This window comes from Eublepharis macularius, chromosome 4 (assembly GCF_028583425.1).
Source record: "Eublepharis macularius isolate TG4126 chromosome 4, MPM_Emac_v1.0, whole genome shotgun sequence".
NCBI lineage: Eukaryota > Metazoa > Chordata > Lepidosauria > Squamata > Eublepharidae > Eublepharis > Eublepharis macularius.
Genome location: NC_072793.1, coordinates 176,261,239 through 176,278,827, shown reverse-complemented (window position 1 = coordinate 176,278,827; position 17,589 = coordinate 176,261,239). Strand labels below are relative to the sequence as shown.

Sequence of the window (17,589 nt, the reverse complement as noted above, 5' to 3'; positions counted from 1 at the left end):
TTCCTAGCCACCTTATATAGGGCTTCCTTTCCCCACCCCGCCCTCCTTCTAGGCTTGGGCCCTCTCCTGACTTGGCCCAGCTGTGCCTTCCCTCAGGTGTTTCCCTCCTACCAGTAATCCCTTCTTGGCTTCCTTGCCTTGCTGGCAGGGTGGGGTTGAATGCGAGCCATCCCCAGCTGAGGTCTCCTTGGCCTTGCTCATGAGGAGCTGCCCCAGCCGGCTTCTGTGCTGCTGAGCCTGCCTGGCCTTGCTCGCGAGGAGCTGACCCAGCCAGCCTCTGAGCTACTGAGCTTGCCTGGCCTTGCTCACGAGGAGCTGCCTTAGTCAGCCTCTGCGCTGCCTGCTCAGCAATGCTGGGTGGGGCTACCCATCTCCTCCCCCAGAATGCCTGTGGCAGCTCCATCTGGAGGGGCTTGGCTCCTAGCCACTCCTGAGCCAGGCTGCTGTCCTCTAGCCAGGGTGTGGCTTTGGGTTCTAGTGGCTGCTTCTTCTCCTTGGCAGGTATGGGCTCCGTTGGGGCTGTTGCTGGGTCCCTATTCCCCCTGCCCTGGCCCTTTTCCTCTAGCCTGCTTAGCCCCCTCTCCTCCCCCTGGACGGTGGGACTAGCTGGCTTCCCCTTGCCCCCTCCAGCCCTTTCACCCCTTCCCCCTGGAGTAGGCAGGTTCTGGCTCTGTTTGCCAGTCCGAGTGGTTGAACTGTTGTCTCCCAGCTGCCCCCTACCGCTGTCTGTCAGCAAGTCCGGGGGCTGGGCCCCGGACACCAGGCATGTATATGGTTTCTTCCCTCTGTTAATTCTTTGATGGACAGTAAGATTTCCTCTCTCACGAAAGCCGTTACCACACTCCAGGCATTTATATGGTTTCTTCCCTGTGTGAATTATTTGGTGGGAAGTAAGGCTGTCATTCCGACTGAAGCTTTGTCCACACTCCAGGCATTTATATGGTTTCTCCCCTGTGTGAATTCTTTGATGGACAGTAAGACTTCCACTGTCACTGAAGCCTCTCTTCCACACTACAGGCATGTATATGGTTTCTCCCTTGTGTGAATTCTTTGATGGACAGTAAGACTTCCACTCTCTCTGAAGCCTTTTCCACACTCCAGGCATTTATATGGTTTCTCTCCTGAGTGAATTCGTCGATGGATAGTAAGACTTCCACTTTTACTAAAGTTTTTACCACACTCCAGGCATGTATATGGTTTCTCCCCTGTGTGAATTCTTTGATGGGATGAAAGGTGGTCACTCCGACTGAAGCTTTTTCCACATTCCAGGCATTTATATGGTTTCTCCCCTGTGTGAATTCTTCGATGGACAGTAAGGCTTCCACTGTCACTGAAGCCTTTTCCACACTCCAGGCATGTATATGGTTTCTCCCCTGTGTGAATTCTTTGATGGATAGTAAGATTTCTTCTCTCACGAAAGCTTTTACCACACTCCAGGCATTTATATGGTTTCTCCCCTGTGTGAATTCTTCGATGGACAGTAAGACTTCCACTCTCACTGAAGCCGTTTCCACACTCCAGGCATTTATATGGTTTCTCCCCTGTGTGTCTTCTTTGATGGACAGTAAGACTTCCACTCTTACTGAAGCTTTTTCCACACTCCAGGCATGTATATGGTTTCTCCCCTGTGTGAATCCTTCGATGGACAGTAAGATTTCTACTGTCACTGAAGCCTCTTCCACACTCCAGGCATGTATATGGTTTTTCCCTTGTGTGAATTCTTTGGTGGAAGGTAAGGCTGTCATTCCGACTGAAGCTTTTCCCACAGTCCAGGCATTTATATGGTTTCTCTCCTGAGTGAATTCGTTGATGGACAGTAAGACTTCCACGTTGAGTAAAGCTTTTACCACACTCCAGGCATTTATATGGTTTCTCCCCTGTGTGAATTCTTTGATGCACGTTAAGTCTTCCACTCTCACTGAAGCCTTTTCCACACTCCAGGCATTTATATTTTTTCTCTCTTGTGTGAATCCTTTTGTGGGAAGTGAGGTGGTCACTTCGACTGAAGCTTTTTCCACAATCCTGGCATTTGTATGGTTTCTCCCCTGTGTGAATTCTTCGATGGATAGTAAGGCTTCCACTGTCACTGAAGCCTTTTCCACACTCCAGGCATGTATATGGTTTATTCCCTGTGTGAATTCTTTGATGGACAGTAAGATTTCCTCTCTCATGAAAGCTTTTACCACACTCCAGGCATTTATATGGTTTCTCCCCTGTGTGAATTCTTTGATGGGACAAAAGGTGGTCACTCCGACTGAAGCTTTTTCCACATTCCAGGCATTTATATGGTTTCTCCCCTGTGTGAATTCTTTGATGGGATGAAAGGTGGTCACTCCGACTGAAGCTTTTTCCACATTCCAGGCATTTATATGGTTTCTCCCCTGTGTGAATACTTTGATGGACAGTAAGACTTCCACTCTCACTGAAGCTTCTTTCACACTCCAGGCATGTATATGGTTTCTCTCTTGTGTGAATTCTTCGATGGACAGTAAGACTTCCACTCTCACTGAAGCCTTTTCCACATTCCAGGCATTTATATGGTTTCTCTCCTGAGTGAATTCGTTGATGGATAGTTAGACTTCCACTTTTACTAAAGTTTTTACCACACTCCAGGCATTTATATGGTTTCTCCCCTGTGTGAATTCTTTGATGGGATGAAAGGTTGTCACCCCGACTGAAGCTTTTTCCACATTCCAGGCATTTATATGGTTTCTTCCCTGTGTGAATTCTTTGATGGGACGAAAGGTGGTCATTCCGACTGAAGCTTTTTCCACATTCCAGGCATTTATATGGTTTCTCCCCTGTGTGACTTCTTTGATGGACAGTAAGACTTCCACTCTCACTGAAGCCTTTCCGACACTCCAAGTGTTTATATTTTTCCTCCCTAGTTTGGTTTCTTTGATAGGAATTCATATTGATATACGAATTTTCAGGAAATTTTTCTTCACATGCAGGGCCTTTATTCTGGTTGTCTCCTTTATATATTTCTGTAATTAATAGAGCTTCATAAGAGTCACCACCCTTTAACTGATAGGAATTACTCCTCCCTTTCCCCTCCTCATTCCTTAGGATATCACAGTATGGAAGGTTCTCATTCACATCTGGATAAGTCTCTTCTTTATCTGTTGCAGAATGTTCTTTTGTTACATATGTAGGCTCTGACAGACTTCCTCCTGAATGAAAAAAGAAACCAGGTATTAATACGGGTTGGGGGTGGAGAGGGTAGGCGAGCTTGAATTTTAGGGAATTGACTAAATGAACTGCTGTTGGGAATGAAAGAAAAGAAAGGTTTGGCATGTGCACACAACTTAAAAAATGTTTAGTAATACACCCATACTTCTTTCCCTTCCACAAAGATTTAGGGAGAATATCTCTGGAAGGGTTCAGCCCAGTTCCTCTCATTGGAGAATAAAACTTGGTTCTCCAGCTGAAAGAAAGGGAGAATGGTGGGGGGAGGTATCAGTTTTAGTTTGACAACCCGAACTTTGTTGAGCTCCTGATTATTTCTAGAAAAATCCCTGATGGCAGAGATGTACTGCCAATAAAACAATCAAAAGGACTGGTCTCAACCATCTGAAAATACAAGGGGACCACACTAACAATATAGAATTTTATTCTTCAAAGTGCTAATGCAAAGTGAATTTTTTTTCAATAGTTTATAATCTACTCCATGCATAGGTATTCAGACCCAATGCTCAATAGTCTAATATAACAGTTCCAATTCCTAAATGATGACAGGCAACAAGAGTACTGAATTCATATAGTGCAATGTCCAATATGAAATCTGTTGTTTCTTCTTCTGTAGGCAAAAGCCATCATTGGAGGATAACAAAGAAATCCGCATGGGAGACAGGATGGAATATAGGCCTCCTGGGCTGTTGGCAACGGAAGTGCCAGCAGTTGAACATCCCATTTCACGTTGTTGCGCTTTATCATGCTTGTAAGGAAGAGACTTGCCAATGCTGACGTCGTGACGATACTTGTTGAAGAGGATGTGTCAAATGATGGGGACTATTGAGCACTGGATCTGAATACCTATGCATGGAGTAGATTATAAGTTATTGGGGGAAAATGTCACTTTGCACTAGCACTTTGAACAATACATTTCTATATTGTTAGTGTGGTCTTTGGGGACCTGCGGTCCCCTTGTCTTTTCAGAGATGAACTGCCACCTGTTCAGCTCCAGTTTCACCCACAACAGAAAGAGCAGCAGTTCTGAACCTTCTGTCCCCCTTAAAGGAAGAGGTCCTCCTGCCTCCCTTGCGGGCCAACTCCTCACCTGCATCTGTCAGGGCTCTTGGCCAACCTGGCGGCCGCTCTGACTTGCCCTTTAATTTTCTTTCCCCGCATTCCTCTGCCAGAGGGCAAAATCATATTCATCACTGCTCTCTGCTGGGGGTTTGAAAGACAAGAACTGTGTACACATGAGTGTAGTCTGAAGTTGCTTTCAGTCATATCTCTTAATGCTTTGTTTCAGACTGTTGTAATCTGTGTCTGATTCCATTTTTTTGTAAATTATTTTTATTGGTTTTTGTAATAGGAAAGGGCATGATAAAAATATCAAAAAAGTCTCAGCACATTTTTGATATTTCCTTTTTTATTTCCATTTTAGCATATATATCTTTTGCTGATTTTTAGACCCATACTGTGGTGGAGAGTGCCCTCAAGTCAGAGCTGACTTATGCCAAACCTTGGGGGGGGGGAGGTTCATGGCAAGAGGCTAACAGAGGTGGTTTGCCATTGCCTGTCTCTGCAACCCTGGTCTTCCTTGGAGGTCTCCCATCCAATTACTAACCAAAGCCGACCCTGCTTAGCTTCTGAGATTTGACAAGATCAGGCTCACTTGGGCTATCCAGGTCAGGCCAAACCCACATAAAAGACCCTGAAATAACCTTTAGAATGAACTCCAAACTGTTGCTGTATGAAGATTTAAAAAAAAGTACTCAATTTACTGAAGGATTAGGGTTCCCAGGGGCCTGCCAATTGCCGGCAAACTTCAGGAGGTTTGCACCCTTGCCCACCGATCTGCCAATGATCAATGATAGGTGGCAACCCCCCCCCCCAGACGTCGCCCAGCTTTGGCAGGCACCATGCGCAGCATGTGCGCTCCCAAGGGGCAGGACAATGTAACTTCCCTGCACTCCCATGGCTGGCGTGATGATGTCACTTCCGGGAGTGATGTCATTGCACAGGCGCCAAAGAGGAACATGCTGCTGGCACGGGGTCAGTGCCAGGTCCCTCTCTCCCGCCAAGAAGGTGCTGGGACCTGGCAACCCTTTGAAGGAAGCTTGTTTTGGTCCTCCACCCACTTTGGATCTCTTGTGAGATGGGCAACATGTCAGTTTCAAGTCTTGGGAGGAAGATCATCCACAAAAATCACAACACAATATTGAATAAGAAAAAAACTCCCAACTAAACAAACAAGTATGCAAGATTGATGAAACGGATAAAACTAGCTTTTGGACGTCCAACCAAAATACACAAAAAAGCATCTTCTTTGGAGGAGAAAAACCGATTTTGATTTACTTCTCTCTCCCTGACAAGGGGCGGCTGAATCCAGATTAGAGCTCAGACAGATTTTAATCCGGTGGCCTTTCTGTGCCATCGTTTCTTCGTCCCACCAGGCCTCCGTACAACCCCAGATCATTTTCAATAGGTCTAAGCTCACCCCCAAAGCCCTTGGTGAAGAGCCTCCTTGCGCCCCCTCTTCAGACTGTCCAGTACTGCAGACTGCACTTCTGCCAGCCACCCTCGTAAGGACAACTAGACCCCCCCCCCACCTTGTGTTGTCCTTTTCACCATCCAGGCCATGAAACACTCAGAGCAATGCAATATCCCGCTCACCAGTAGGGTTGCCAATTCTGGCTGGGGAAATTCCTGGAGATTTGGGGGACAATCCCAGGGGAGGGGAAGGGGATCTCCAGGGATGAGATGCCATGTGGTTCACCCTGGAGATCAGGTGCAATGCTGGGAAAACTCTGGGCTCCACCTGGAGGTTGGTAACCCTACTCTCCACAGGGTAATTCTCCAGTTGGTCCTAATCAAAGTATTGTTTGATCCGCCCTGCCTGGGCTTCTCTGCACAGGGGTGACCATTTTCCCATCTTCCTAGTGGGCAGCTTTGAGATCTCGCAGTGCCAGAGTGGTGGGCAAGCGGCCCGATCCCCTGAGCCTCATGGCCGAGGAGGAAGCATCTCGGCCGGCCACTGCCCAATTCCCCACCTTACCTGAGCTGGATGCATGGGGACTCTTTTTTCCCCTGCCTTGACCACCCAGAGGAGATGGCGGAGGAGGCACCGGGACCTTCCCGTTTGCTGCTGCCTGGGAGGGAGAAACAGAAGGAAAAATGCCGGGGAACCTTCTCAGCTGCAGGCAAATTTCTGTTTGCCTTTTCTTTAGCAATCCCCCTGCCCCCACCCCAGTTCAGACTCTTTTTCTCCTTCCTTCCTGGGCTCTCCTTCTAAACGTGCCCCTGTGTGTGAACCTTGAAGCCGCTTGTTCCCCATCCAGCCTCCAAAGGTTCCCGATATGGATCCTGCATTCAGCTGCACTGCACAGACCATATTTGGCTCTGCAAAGAGTAGACGAGAGGGTCTCACTGGTAAGGGGAGGGGGAGATGCACAGGGTGGAAACTGAGAGGAAGAAGGTATTGAAAGTGAGCTGGGATTCACGGAGGCTCCTAAGTGCAAGGCCCCCCGTGACCAGCTCCCCCCTTTTCTCTCTGCTTGGGCGTTGCAGCCCCTCCCCCTATCTTTGCCCCCCAAAAGCCCCTTGGAGCTCACCCAGTCCTCCCTCCCAGCAGCACAGGAGAGGCAGAAGCAGCCTCAGTAGCAGAGGTGGGGGAGGCAGACAGGAACTGACTTTCCGTGGCCCCCTCTCCAATTGGGCTCTCTAGGACCGCCTATCTCCTTGCTTTAACCCTTCGGAAGCATCTCCCCCAGCCAAAAGAACTGGGGAGATGGAAAACAAAGAGAGGAAACTTCTGATCCCCTTTGCTCTGATGCAAGGTCATCCCTCTCTCCAAGTGTTATGTGGCTCTCCCTGGTCCCTGTGAATTCCCTGGTGGGAATCCAGCAGCATGGAGGGAGAGGACAGGGAGTGTCAGCCTGATCCTCAGTTCTCCATGTCCTTTTCCATACCTGGGCCTGCCAACCTGGAGCCTGGATATCTCCCAGCATTACAACTCCTCTCCGGGCTACCGAGATGGGCTCTCTGGCATGACACCCAGCTGCGGTCCCTCCCCTTCCCACACCCGGCCTTCCTCGGGCTCCTGCGGTTGCCAACTCTGGGCTGGAACATTTCTGTGGATTTGGAGGGTGGATCCCGGGAAAGACCGGATTTGGGGAGGGGAGCGGCCTCATCCGGGTATAGTGCCATACAGCCCCCCCTCCAAAGGAGCCCTTTTCTCCAGGGAAACTGACCTTCGTTGACTGGAGGTAAGGTGGGATTCTGGGAGGTCACCAGCCACCACCTGGAGTTTGGGAACCCAACTCCACCCTCAAATCTGCAGGAATTCCCCAGAAACAAGTTGGCAACCCTATCAACACGTGAGTGGAGTTTGGGCACCTACAAAAACATATTCAGTGAGAAAACCTCTGTGGTACCCTACAGTAAAGGGCAGTATTTGGGGCATTCTGGTCCCACAGTGACCACATTGGAGATCCTTGGTCTACCTCATAAGTCTGTTGTGCTTATATTGGTGGCATGCTTAGAGCACTGGAGGAGGGTTTGAGTCCCCCCTCTGCCATAAAGCTTGCTGAGTGGGCTTGGGCCACTCACTTTCTCTCTCGAAGCTATCCTACCTTATAGGGTTGTTGTGAGAAAATGAGGGAGAAAGGGAGAACAATGTTGGAAGCTGCTTTCGGTCCATATTGGGAAGAAAAGCAGGGAATAAACATCTCAAATACGTAAGAACTCTATTTGCCATCATTACACTCCTGGGGAGGGGGTGAAAAATGAAATAGATTTAAAACCTGTTAGCGACAAAGGTCCTTTAAATATTTGTGCTTGTTTCTAGCAGGACATCTGCAGCTCCTCTTGTGGCTTGTTCGGCTCAAGGATTGAAAAATCATTTTAGGGGCTGGGGCAAAGCCCGGCTTCTCCTCTGCAGGCCTCCTGGGTGAGCAGGAGGGACCGGGAGAGAGGGCTGCGTGCCCCTTCCTCCTTTGGAGGGGGGTCAGGTGGGATAAGGGAGAACCTGCCAGTCAGATTTCTATCAAAGTCATCCTGAGGGCAGCTCCCAGACTCCAAAAGGAAGGGCCTGAAATGGGTAAGACAAAAATCTATTTCTACATCAGGGACAACACCGTGAAGCAAAACTAGGGAGAAGGCAAATCGCCAATGGGAGGCAGTGCATAACAACACTGAACAATAATTGTTCAGTGCAAACAAAATTGGAGTTTGCCCATAATCTTTCTACGGGGTGGAATGGGACCCCCCCTTCCTGCTTCATAGCACTGAATCCAGAGTGGGGGGAAGTGCTAGTCAGTTGCGGCAAAATCCGCCAGGCATCCCGTGGCAAATCCAGAAATCCTTCCAAGTCAGAGCTTACATCATTGGAAGCAGCCGGAGAGTGGCCTTCATCTGCTGCAGCAGCCGTGGGCAACCGAGTGCAGCCAAAAGGAACAGGTGTCCATGATATCTCATTCCAGCATCGGTTCACCCAGAGAGCTTCTGAGGGCAGACTCTCTGGCATCAAATCCTGGCAGATCTCCCCCCCCCCCAGTTCTGCCCTCCCCAGGCTCTGCCACCCAATCTCTAGGCATTTAACTACCTGGATTTGGCAACCTTAGCTTAGGCCTGCGTGTACACTGCCATGCTCCTTCCCCGAAGGAGTTTGAAAGAAAAACACCTCAAATAAGCAACAGCGAAATTTACTGACTCACAACAGTCTCAATCCTAGAGCAATTATTGCCTCAGCGAACAAGAGCGAGTCACCTTGCGCCAGTCAGATGCACTCAACCGAACCTACCTCACAAGGTTGTTGTGAGGATAAAATGGAGCGGATTACATAAGCCACCCTGGGTGCCCATTGGGGAGAAAGAGGGGGGGGGATATAGGAAATAAATAACACATTTCATCTTTCCATGTATTACTTAGTCTACATTCAGTTTCCTTTACTGCTCACGTATTTAGTTTAATATAAATAGTATTGTACTTTACTGTCTTTGCTCCTTATTTTTATACATTTATTGAAACAGGGCGGGACACCACCCCTGTTCCCCAGGGGTGGGTTTGTTTCCACAGCCCTGAAAACATGTGGACTTGCCTATTCAGACTGTCCTTGGGAATTCTTTGTACAGGGAAAGAGAATCAGGATATCTGCCTACTGAGGTGGCTCTGAGGAGGGTGATTCAGCGGGGAAAGGAGAACAGAAACAGATTTTAAAGGTTTAAGAAGGAACAGGCAGTTCATTGTCGGGGGGGGGGAATCGGGTACATTATTAGGAGAGGGGGGAAGGAAATTTTCCTGGGTGCAAATTTGAAAACAAAGCACCAGCAACTCACTCATTTCCAGACAATACCCAGAAAACATCAACCAAAACTATTCCAAGACCAATAGCAGCATCAGTTACCTCTAAGCCTAAAGTGTAAATATGGGAGTCGGGGGGGGGGATGGGGAACAGGAGAGGAGAGGAGTGAGTGTCTCGTCTTTCCAACTAGCAGGGAGAAGCAAAATGCCACCTCTCTGTGTGATGCAGCGTGAATTGGAAAATAAGGGAAGATAAAAGACGGGGAGTGAAGATATACCTTTCCTTGTCTGTGCAGAAATCAGAGGAAGAAAAAAGGTTCCAGGGTGCTGGAAGTCTGTTGCAGTCTGTGGGCAATCCAGGGGAGACCAAATGATTCCAGCCAGGGTAAGCCAGCTGTGGGGCTGGCATAGCAGGGAGGACCCAGGAACCAGCCACAAAAGTTTAGGGGCTGGGAGGTGGCTTTTCTTCACCTCTATTTGCATGGAGAGGAAGACAGCCTCTCTGCTGTGATGGGATTGGTTCCAGGCTAGAAACTTTGGATCTGATTGGAAGGTTTGAATGTTGGGGGAGTGGAAGGTAGAGGGAATTCCAGCCATGGACATGACCAGCTTACCTGACAGGTGGCTGGCTCAAGCCTGTTGGACAAAGACCTGATTGGCTTAACAAAGGAGAGGAAATGGCTGGTGTCTTAGCCTTCCTTGGAATGAATTAGCTCAGGAAACTCTGCATTGCAAAGCAGATTCCTTGATTGTTCTGGAAAATTGTTGCTCAGCAAACCCTGATCTTTACACATGGCCTGAATTGTGATGACCCTCAGGAAGCCAAAAAAGAGATTTACTGTCAAGGGAATGCCCAGGCCCCCAGGGGACATGGCCACCTTTCTTCCTGTGAGTCAGAAAGCCAAGCTACAAGTGATGAATTGCACTTGCCTGGCAAGTGAACAGACTTACGTGTATTCCTCCCTGTTCACTTGCCATTCACTTGCTCTTCACTTGATCAAGTGGAGCACAAGTGGAGGGCAAGTGAACAGGGAGAAATACACAGGAGTCTGTTCACTTGCCAGGCCAGTGTAATCCATCACTTGTAGCTTGGCTCACAGAGCGAGAGTGAGAGCTCGTGCAGGGGATTCCTCCTTAAAGCTGGTTAGGTCTTCCAAAAAATCATTCTAAAACTGTTTGTACAATTAAAACTATCAAACTGACTGTTAAACTCTTATTAAACTTACCAAAGAATCATCAGGCGTGCCTGCACAATCAACCATAAATGTACAAGTAATTCCGTTTAAAAACACACACAAGAAAATCGCAAAGAAAACTTTATAACACATGGGTGAAACCAAGAGCAGCCCATACAGGGACTTTCTCTGTGGTGGCCCCTATTCTGTGGAACGGTCTGCCTGAGGAGGGCAGGAGAGCCCCCACGCTCCTGGCTTTCCGCAAATGATGCAAAGCTGAATTATTCAAAAAGGCTTTTTACTCAGACAGGAGAGTGGTATTGTAGTGAGGGGGTCTCAGTTGTTTCACAAATGAATTGGGAGGCATAGACTTCACCATTATGTTGCCTTACATATTATCTGTTGCTTTAAATATGTACTTCTATATACTACTTGTGCTTCATGTTGTTTAATGTCAGTCCTAGAACTGATTATGTTCTGTTTCAGCAGTTCTTCAACCCCATACTGGATCCTTGCTAATCCTATGTCTTTGTAAACTTGTATTCATTTATCCTATGACATTGTTTATGGAAATGTTCTTGACACTGTATGGAAATGCCTGCCTTTGTCCTAGCCACTGGTTGTACTAATCTCACACTATGTAATTCGCCTTGAGTCTCAGTGAGAAAGGCAGACTATAAATGACAATGAATGAATGAATGAATGAATGAATGAATGAATGAATGAATGAATGAATGAATGAATGAATGAATGAATGAGGCAACCAGTAAAACTAGCAAGCCCTTTCAGAATGACAGGAGTTAACTGAAGGTATGACCCTGAGGGCCGCCCTCCACTCAATCCACTTGCCGTTCAAGTGTCATTTGTCACTTGTAGCTTGGCCCTGAGTCATCCCTGCCCGCCCCCCTGCAATATTGGGAACAATAGGAAGACTTGAACAGGGGATCCTAAACTCTCACAGAACATAGCACCCAGACTATATTAATGATCAGGGATTGCATTCCATGTGCCAGACCATACAGGTAGAGGTGCGTTTGTCTTCCAAACTGGTGGGGCTTGATTTCATTAGTCCTGCTTCAGTTTCTCCTGCAAAAAGTCTTTTTCTTCAAAAGTACATTCAGGCTGGGACTCAGGGGCAGGGGGGTGGGGGTGTACAGAGATGAATGAATGAATGAATGAATGAATGAATGAATGAATGTCTGGCTGAGGCAACAAGTAAAACTAGCAAGCCCTTTCAGAATGCCAGGGGTTGACGAACTATGACACTGAATCATTCCTGGGGCCATAATTTTGGGCAACAGGTTTTCTTCAAGAACAAACACACTTTGGAGGGGAAGAGACCCTTGCACCCCAGGGCAGATCTCTGCCACCAATTCCTTATGACTAATCCTAAACTCAGAAACTGCAGAAATAAAGTCTCCGGCCGTACCAGGTGTTAATCAAACTGTCAGCCCTGCAGGGAAGGCCACTCGCTTGCTGAGTTCCGCTAAAGCAGGTCAATGTGAACTGGGACAATAGCCCAAGATGCTGAATTCACATTGGAGCCCAAAACATCATAACACCACACAAGATTAATATATTTATTAAGAATTCTGTAAAAAGATTACATATATAGAAAGTGTGCAAAGGCAGGATATTTATTTTATTTTATTAGATTTATATCCTGCCCTCCCCATGAACAGGCTCAGGGCAGCTAACATCTACAAAACAGCAATAAATATCGTCTTAAAAACACACAAAAATATAAAAGTTATCACCAATCACAAAAATTCAGTTCCAGGCATCGTTAAAATACCCAGGCCATTATAAAAGGCATGTGCTCAAATTCTGCAGGGTCATATGTGGAAATGTACCAGTCGGAAAACAGGGCGTGATGGTCAGGAAAAAGGATAGAAAAGGGGACGGACACTGGTCCTCAACCAAAGGCCCGGCAGAACATTACCAGAACTGCAACAGTTCCCCCAGGGCCCGAATCTCTTAAGCAACTGCTTTGCTCTGACTTTCGCCACATTTCCCAGAATTCCCCTAGGCAGATTCGCCTGAGCGTAAGGTTGGCCAAAAACCAGGATAAAAGCAGGCTGGTTTCTTAACAGGGCTTTAAAATGTTCAGAAAATTAACGCCATGGCAGGTCAATGTGAGCTGGGCCAATAGGCCAAGATGATGAAGGCCTCTTCAAGGCCTCCTGGAGGACTGGGGATGTGCCACAAGATTGGAGAAGAGCGAATGTTATCCCAATTTTTAAGAAAGGGAGGAAGGATGACCCGGGAAACTACAGGCCGGTCAGTCTGACTTCTGTTGCTGGGAAGATATTAGAACAGATTTTAAAGGGATCAATATGTAAGCATCTGAAGGACCGCTCAGTGATCCAGGGAAGTCAGCATGGTTTTGTTCCTAACAGATCCTGCCAGACCAACCTGGTTTCCTTCTTTGATCGAGTGACCAGCTTACTGGATCGGGGGAACTCTGTTGACGTGATTTATCTGGATTTCAGTAAAGCTTTTGATAAGGTCCCCCATGACATTCTGATGGGCAAACTGGAAGACTGTGGAGTAGACTATAGGACAGTTCGGTGGATAGGGAACTGGTTGGAGGACCACACTCAAAGAGTGGTGGTCAACGGCGTTTCATCAGATTGGAGGGAGGTGTCCAGTGGGGTGCCGCAGGGCTCGGTTTTGGGCCTGGTACTTTTCAATATTTTTATCAATGATCTGGATGAAGGAGTGGAAGGGCTGCTCATTAAATTTGCTGATGATACCAAATTGGGAGGGGTAGCAAACACCCAAGAAGATAGAATTAAAATTTAACAAGACCTGAATACTCTGGAGAAGTGGGCAGCTGTGAATAGGATGCAATTCAACAAAGACAAGTGCACAGTATTACATCTGGGCCACAAAAATGAGAAGCACAAATACTGGATGGGGGATACACTTCTGGGCAGTAGTATATGTGAAAGGGATCTTGGGGTAAGAGTGGACTGTAAACTGAATATGAGCAGTCAGTGTGATGCGGTGGCAAAAAAGGCTAATTCAATCCTGGGTTGTATCAAAGGGGCCATAGCATCGAAATCGCAGGAGGTCATAGCCCCTCTCTATACTGCCTTGGTCAGGCCACACCTGGAGTACTGTGTGCAGTTCTGGAGGCCTCACTTCAAAAAGGATGTGGACAAAATCGAGAGGGTGCAGAGGAGAGCGACGAGGATGATCAGGGGTCTGGAGACTGAGCCCTACGAGGAAAGGCTGAGGGCCTTGGGAATGTTTAGTTTGGAGAAGAGGAGGTTGAGGGGGGACATGATTGCTCTCTTTAAATATTTGAAAGGCTGTCATTTGGAGGAGGGCAGGGAGCTGTTCCAGTTGGCAGCAGAGGGTAGGACGCGAAGCAATGGGCTAAAACTACATGCACAAAGGTACCGACTGGATATTAGGAAAAACTTTTTCACTGTCAGAGTAGTTCAAAAGTGGAATCAGCTGCCTAGCGAGGTGGTGAGCTCCCCCTCACTGGCAGTTTTCAAGAAGAGGCTGGATGAATACTTGTCAGAGATGCTTTAGGCTGATCCTGCACTGGGCAGGGGGTTGGACTAGATGGTCTGTATGGCCCCTTCCAACTCTATGATTCTATGATCTATGGTCTCCCATGTCTCTACTGCAACTCCCCCTGCTGACCAGCTGCCGTTGATGCCCCTGCCTCTTTCTCCCCCACCCCCACAGGCCATCTTTCTTTTTAACTTGGAATTTGGGCCACAGGAAAGAAACTAAAAGGCAAGAGCTAATGGGACCTTGGCCTTTAGTTCATCATCTAGCCACGAGGGGCTGCTGGCAAAAGGGGAGAGACCCCCATCCCCACCAGCGAGGAACATAACCAGCCCTTCGACAAACTTCAGACTTGGCTTAGGTGTAGTTTATCTGCTTTTATGCATGGAGGACTACTCATTACCTTGACCTGGCCTCTCTGTGGATCCATTCCATATTAACTTGTCAGCTGGACAACTGTAACACACTCTGTATGGGTCTGCCCTTGAACTTAAAAATTCCATCTAATACAGAATGCCTCAACCCTGGTTTTTTCCACATAGGTTTTTTTCATAGGCTCTGGCCACATACTGTTTTGGTTATAACCATGCTTTCTGCACGGTTTGGGTTTTTTTTCCTTTGAGTTTTTGCTTGTTTTTTTCCTCCCGTTTTCCCCCAGTACTTTCGAGACCACTTTACCCACTTTTACCCCAATCTTTTTAAAAAGCCAATTCTGAGTCACCTTTGTTCTTAATCTCTGAATTCCCATCTTTCATTTTAAAAGTTTCTAGCCCCTTCCTTTGTGGAGATATAAGGGGAAAGGTGTACTTTTGCAAAGGAAGGGGCTGGAGACTTGCTTTCTTTTTGAAATAGCCCTGGCGATCGAGGGGAAGGAGGTGGCCAGTTCCAGTGCCAGAAGTAGTACTGATTTTTTTAAAAAATTAAAAATAGTTGCTGCTACTACAGGCTCCATCCCCATGAAGCTCAGTTTGCTCTACTGGTGCTGGCCTCTGCCTCCTCACACTGGGTCCGTCCAAGTGGGGCTTTCTGGTTTGACGCACAAGGGAGGGCACTTTGGAATGGGTGATGAAAATGCTTCCCTTTTAGGCCTCCCCATGCAAAGAAGGCAGTGCATTCATTTTTGACAATTTTAAAAAATGCAGCCCTTATATTGGTATAAGTATGTGCAAAATACATTAAAAGGGGGGTGCTGTTGTGCCACCAACAATCCCACTAGTGGTATTGAAAATCCTACTTGAAATTGTTTGAAAAACCATGATTATTTAAGGTATGCGAGAAAGAAAATAAAGCATTGCAGAAGAACTGAACCCAAACTGATTTCAATACTCATGGACTGACTGCTAAGAAACTCAAGAATAAGTCGAGCCTACTGGAAAGCCACCTATTACTGTTGCAGGTCAGGCAGCTACTCTGCTGTCCCTCTTTTTGCTATGTGTTGGTTTTCAGTCTCACTGCAATGTACTGGTTATTACCAATGAAGTATTTCAGAACCTAATTCCCACATCTCAACAGTCTGCTCAGTCTGTTCCACTGCGACTGCTTCGCTCATCAGTGCAAAGCTGGTCAATCCAGAATGATTTTTTCTAATCATTCAAAATTTGCAGAACGGCCTTCCAGATTATTTGTGGATTCTTTGATGGGAAGTAAGATATGGATTCTGCTTGAAGCTTTTTCCAGCTCCAGGCATTCATAAGTTTTCTCCTTTGTGTGAACTATTTGGTGAGAAGTAAGTTGTCCACTCTGGCTGAAGCCTTTTCCACATATCAGGCATGTATATGGTTTCTCCCCTGTGTGGGTTCTTTGATGGACAGTAAGAGTAGAACTTTGACTGAAACTTTTCCCACACTCTAGGCATTTATATGGTTTCTCCCCTGTGTGAATTCTTTTATGGTAAGTAAAGCTTCCATTCCCACGGAAACTCTTTCCACACTCCAGGCATTTATATGGTTTCTCTCCTGTGTGGATTCTTTGATGGGAAATAAGGTATAAACGGAGACTGAAGGTCTTCCCACATTCCAGGCATTCATATGTTTTCTCCCCTGTGTGAATTTTTTGATGGGAAGTAAGGCTGCCACTCTGTTTGAAGCTTTTCCCACACTCCAGGCACATATATGGTTTCTCCCCTGTGTGAATTCTTTGATGGGTCGTAAGAGTTGAACTGAGACTGAAGCTTTTCCCACACTCTAGGCATTTATAAGGTTTTTCCCCTGTATGGATTCTTTGATGGTAACTAAAGCTTCCACTCAGATGAAAGCTTTTTCCACACTCCAGACATTTATATTTTTTTTCACCTGTATGAATTCCTTTATGAGAAGTAAGGTGTGAACTTCGCCTGAAGCTTTCCCCACACTCCAAGCATTTATATGGTTTCTCACCTGTGTGGATTCTTTGATGGGAAGTAAGGCTGTCACTCCGACTGAAACTTTTTCCACACTCCAGGCATTTATATGGTTTCTCCCCTGTGTGAATTCTTCTATGGGAATTAAAGCTTCCATTGCCACTGAAGCTTTTTCCACACACCAGGCATTTATATGGTTTCTCCCCTGTGTGAATTCTTTGATGGATAGTAAGACTTCCACTTTCACTGAATCTTTTCCCACACTCCAGGCATTTATATGGTTTCTTACCTGTATGAATTCTTTGATGAGAAGTAAGGCTGTCACTCCTACTGAACGTTTTTCCACACTCGAGGCATTTATATGGTTTCTCCCCTGTGTGAATTCTTTGGTGGGAATTAAGACTGACACTCTGACTGAAGCTTTTTCCACACTCCAGGCATTTATATTTTTTCTCCCTGGTGTGGCTTCTTTGATGAGAATCCATATTAATGTATGATTTTTCAGGAGAAATTTCCTCACTTCCAGGGCATTTATTCAGGTTGTCTTCTTTGTATGTTTCTGCAATTAATGGAACTTCATGAGAATCACCACCCTTTAAAAAACCGGAATTACTCCTCCCTTTAGATGGACGTTTACCCTCTTCATTCATCAGGGCATCACAATATGCAACATTTGGAGAGGTATCTTCTTTGTCTGTCATTGGATGCTCTTTTGTTTCATTTGCTGACTCCCACGGACCTCCTGCTGAAAGAAAGAGAAACCAGGCATGAATACTTTGAAGCAGGGAGAGCTTGAAAGCTAGGGAATGAATTTAATGAATGGCTGTGGAGAATGAAATAAAAGAAAGGCTTGGTGAGTGTACACACTCAAAAATCTAGGTGACATTAGATTCTAATGATTGATCAGGAGTTAGTATCACTAACAAGGGAACAGCTTTTGCTATGCCCTTTATTAGGAGGGAGATGCTTCTCTGATGTGAAAGGGAAGTCAGAAGAGGAGTCTCAAGGTGGAGGATAAAGCCCTTCTACCCTGGCACAGGCCAGCCAATTGGTCTCAGAAGTCTGATAATACACCTT

The 17,589-nt window shown here is 46.7% G+C and overlaps 1 pseudogene; it reads right to left on the bottom strand.

Moving 5' to 3' along the window:
- Positions 1-793: 793 nt before the first annotated feature.
- Positions 794-17,589, bottom strand: part of LOC129327904 (zinc finger protein 208-like) — a 284,286-nt pseudogene continuing 267,490 nt past the window's right edge.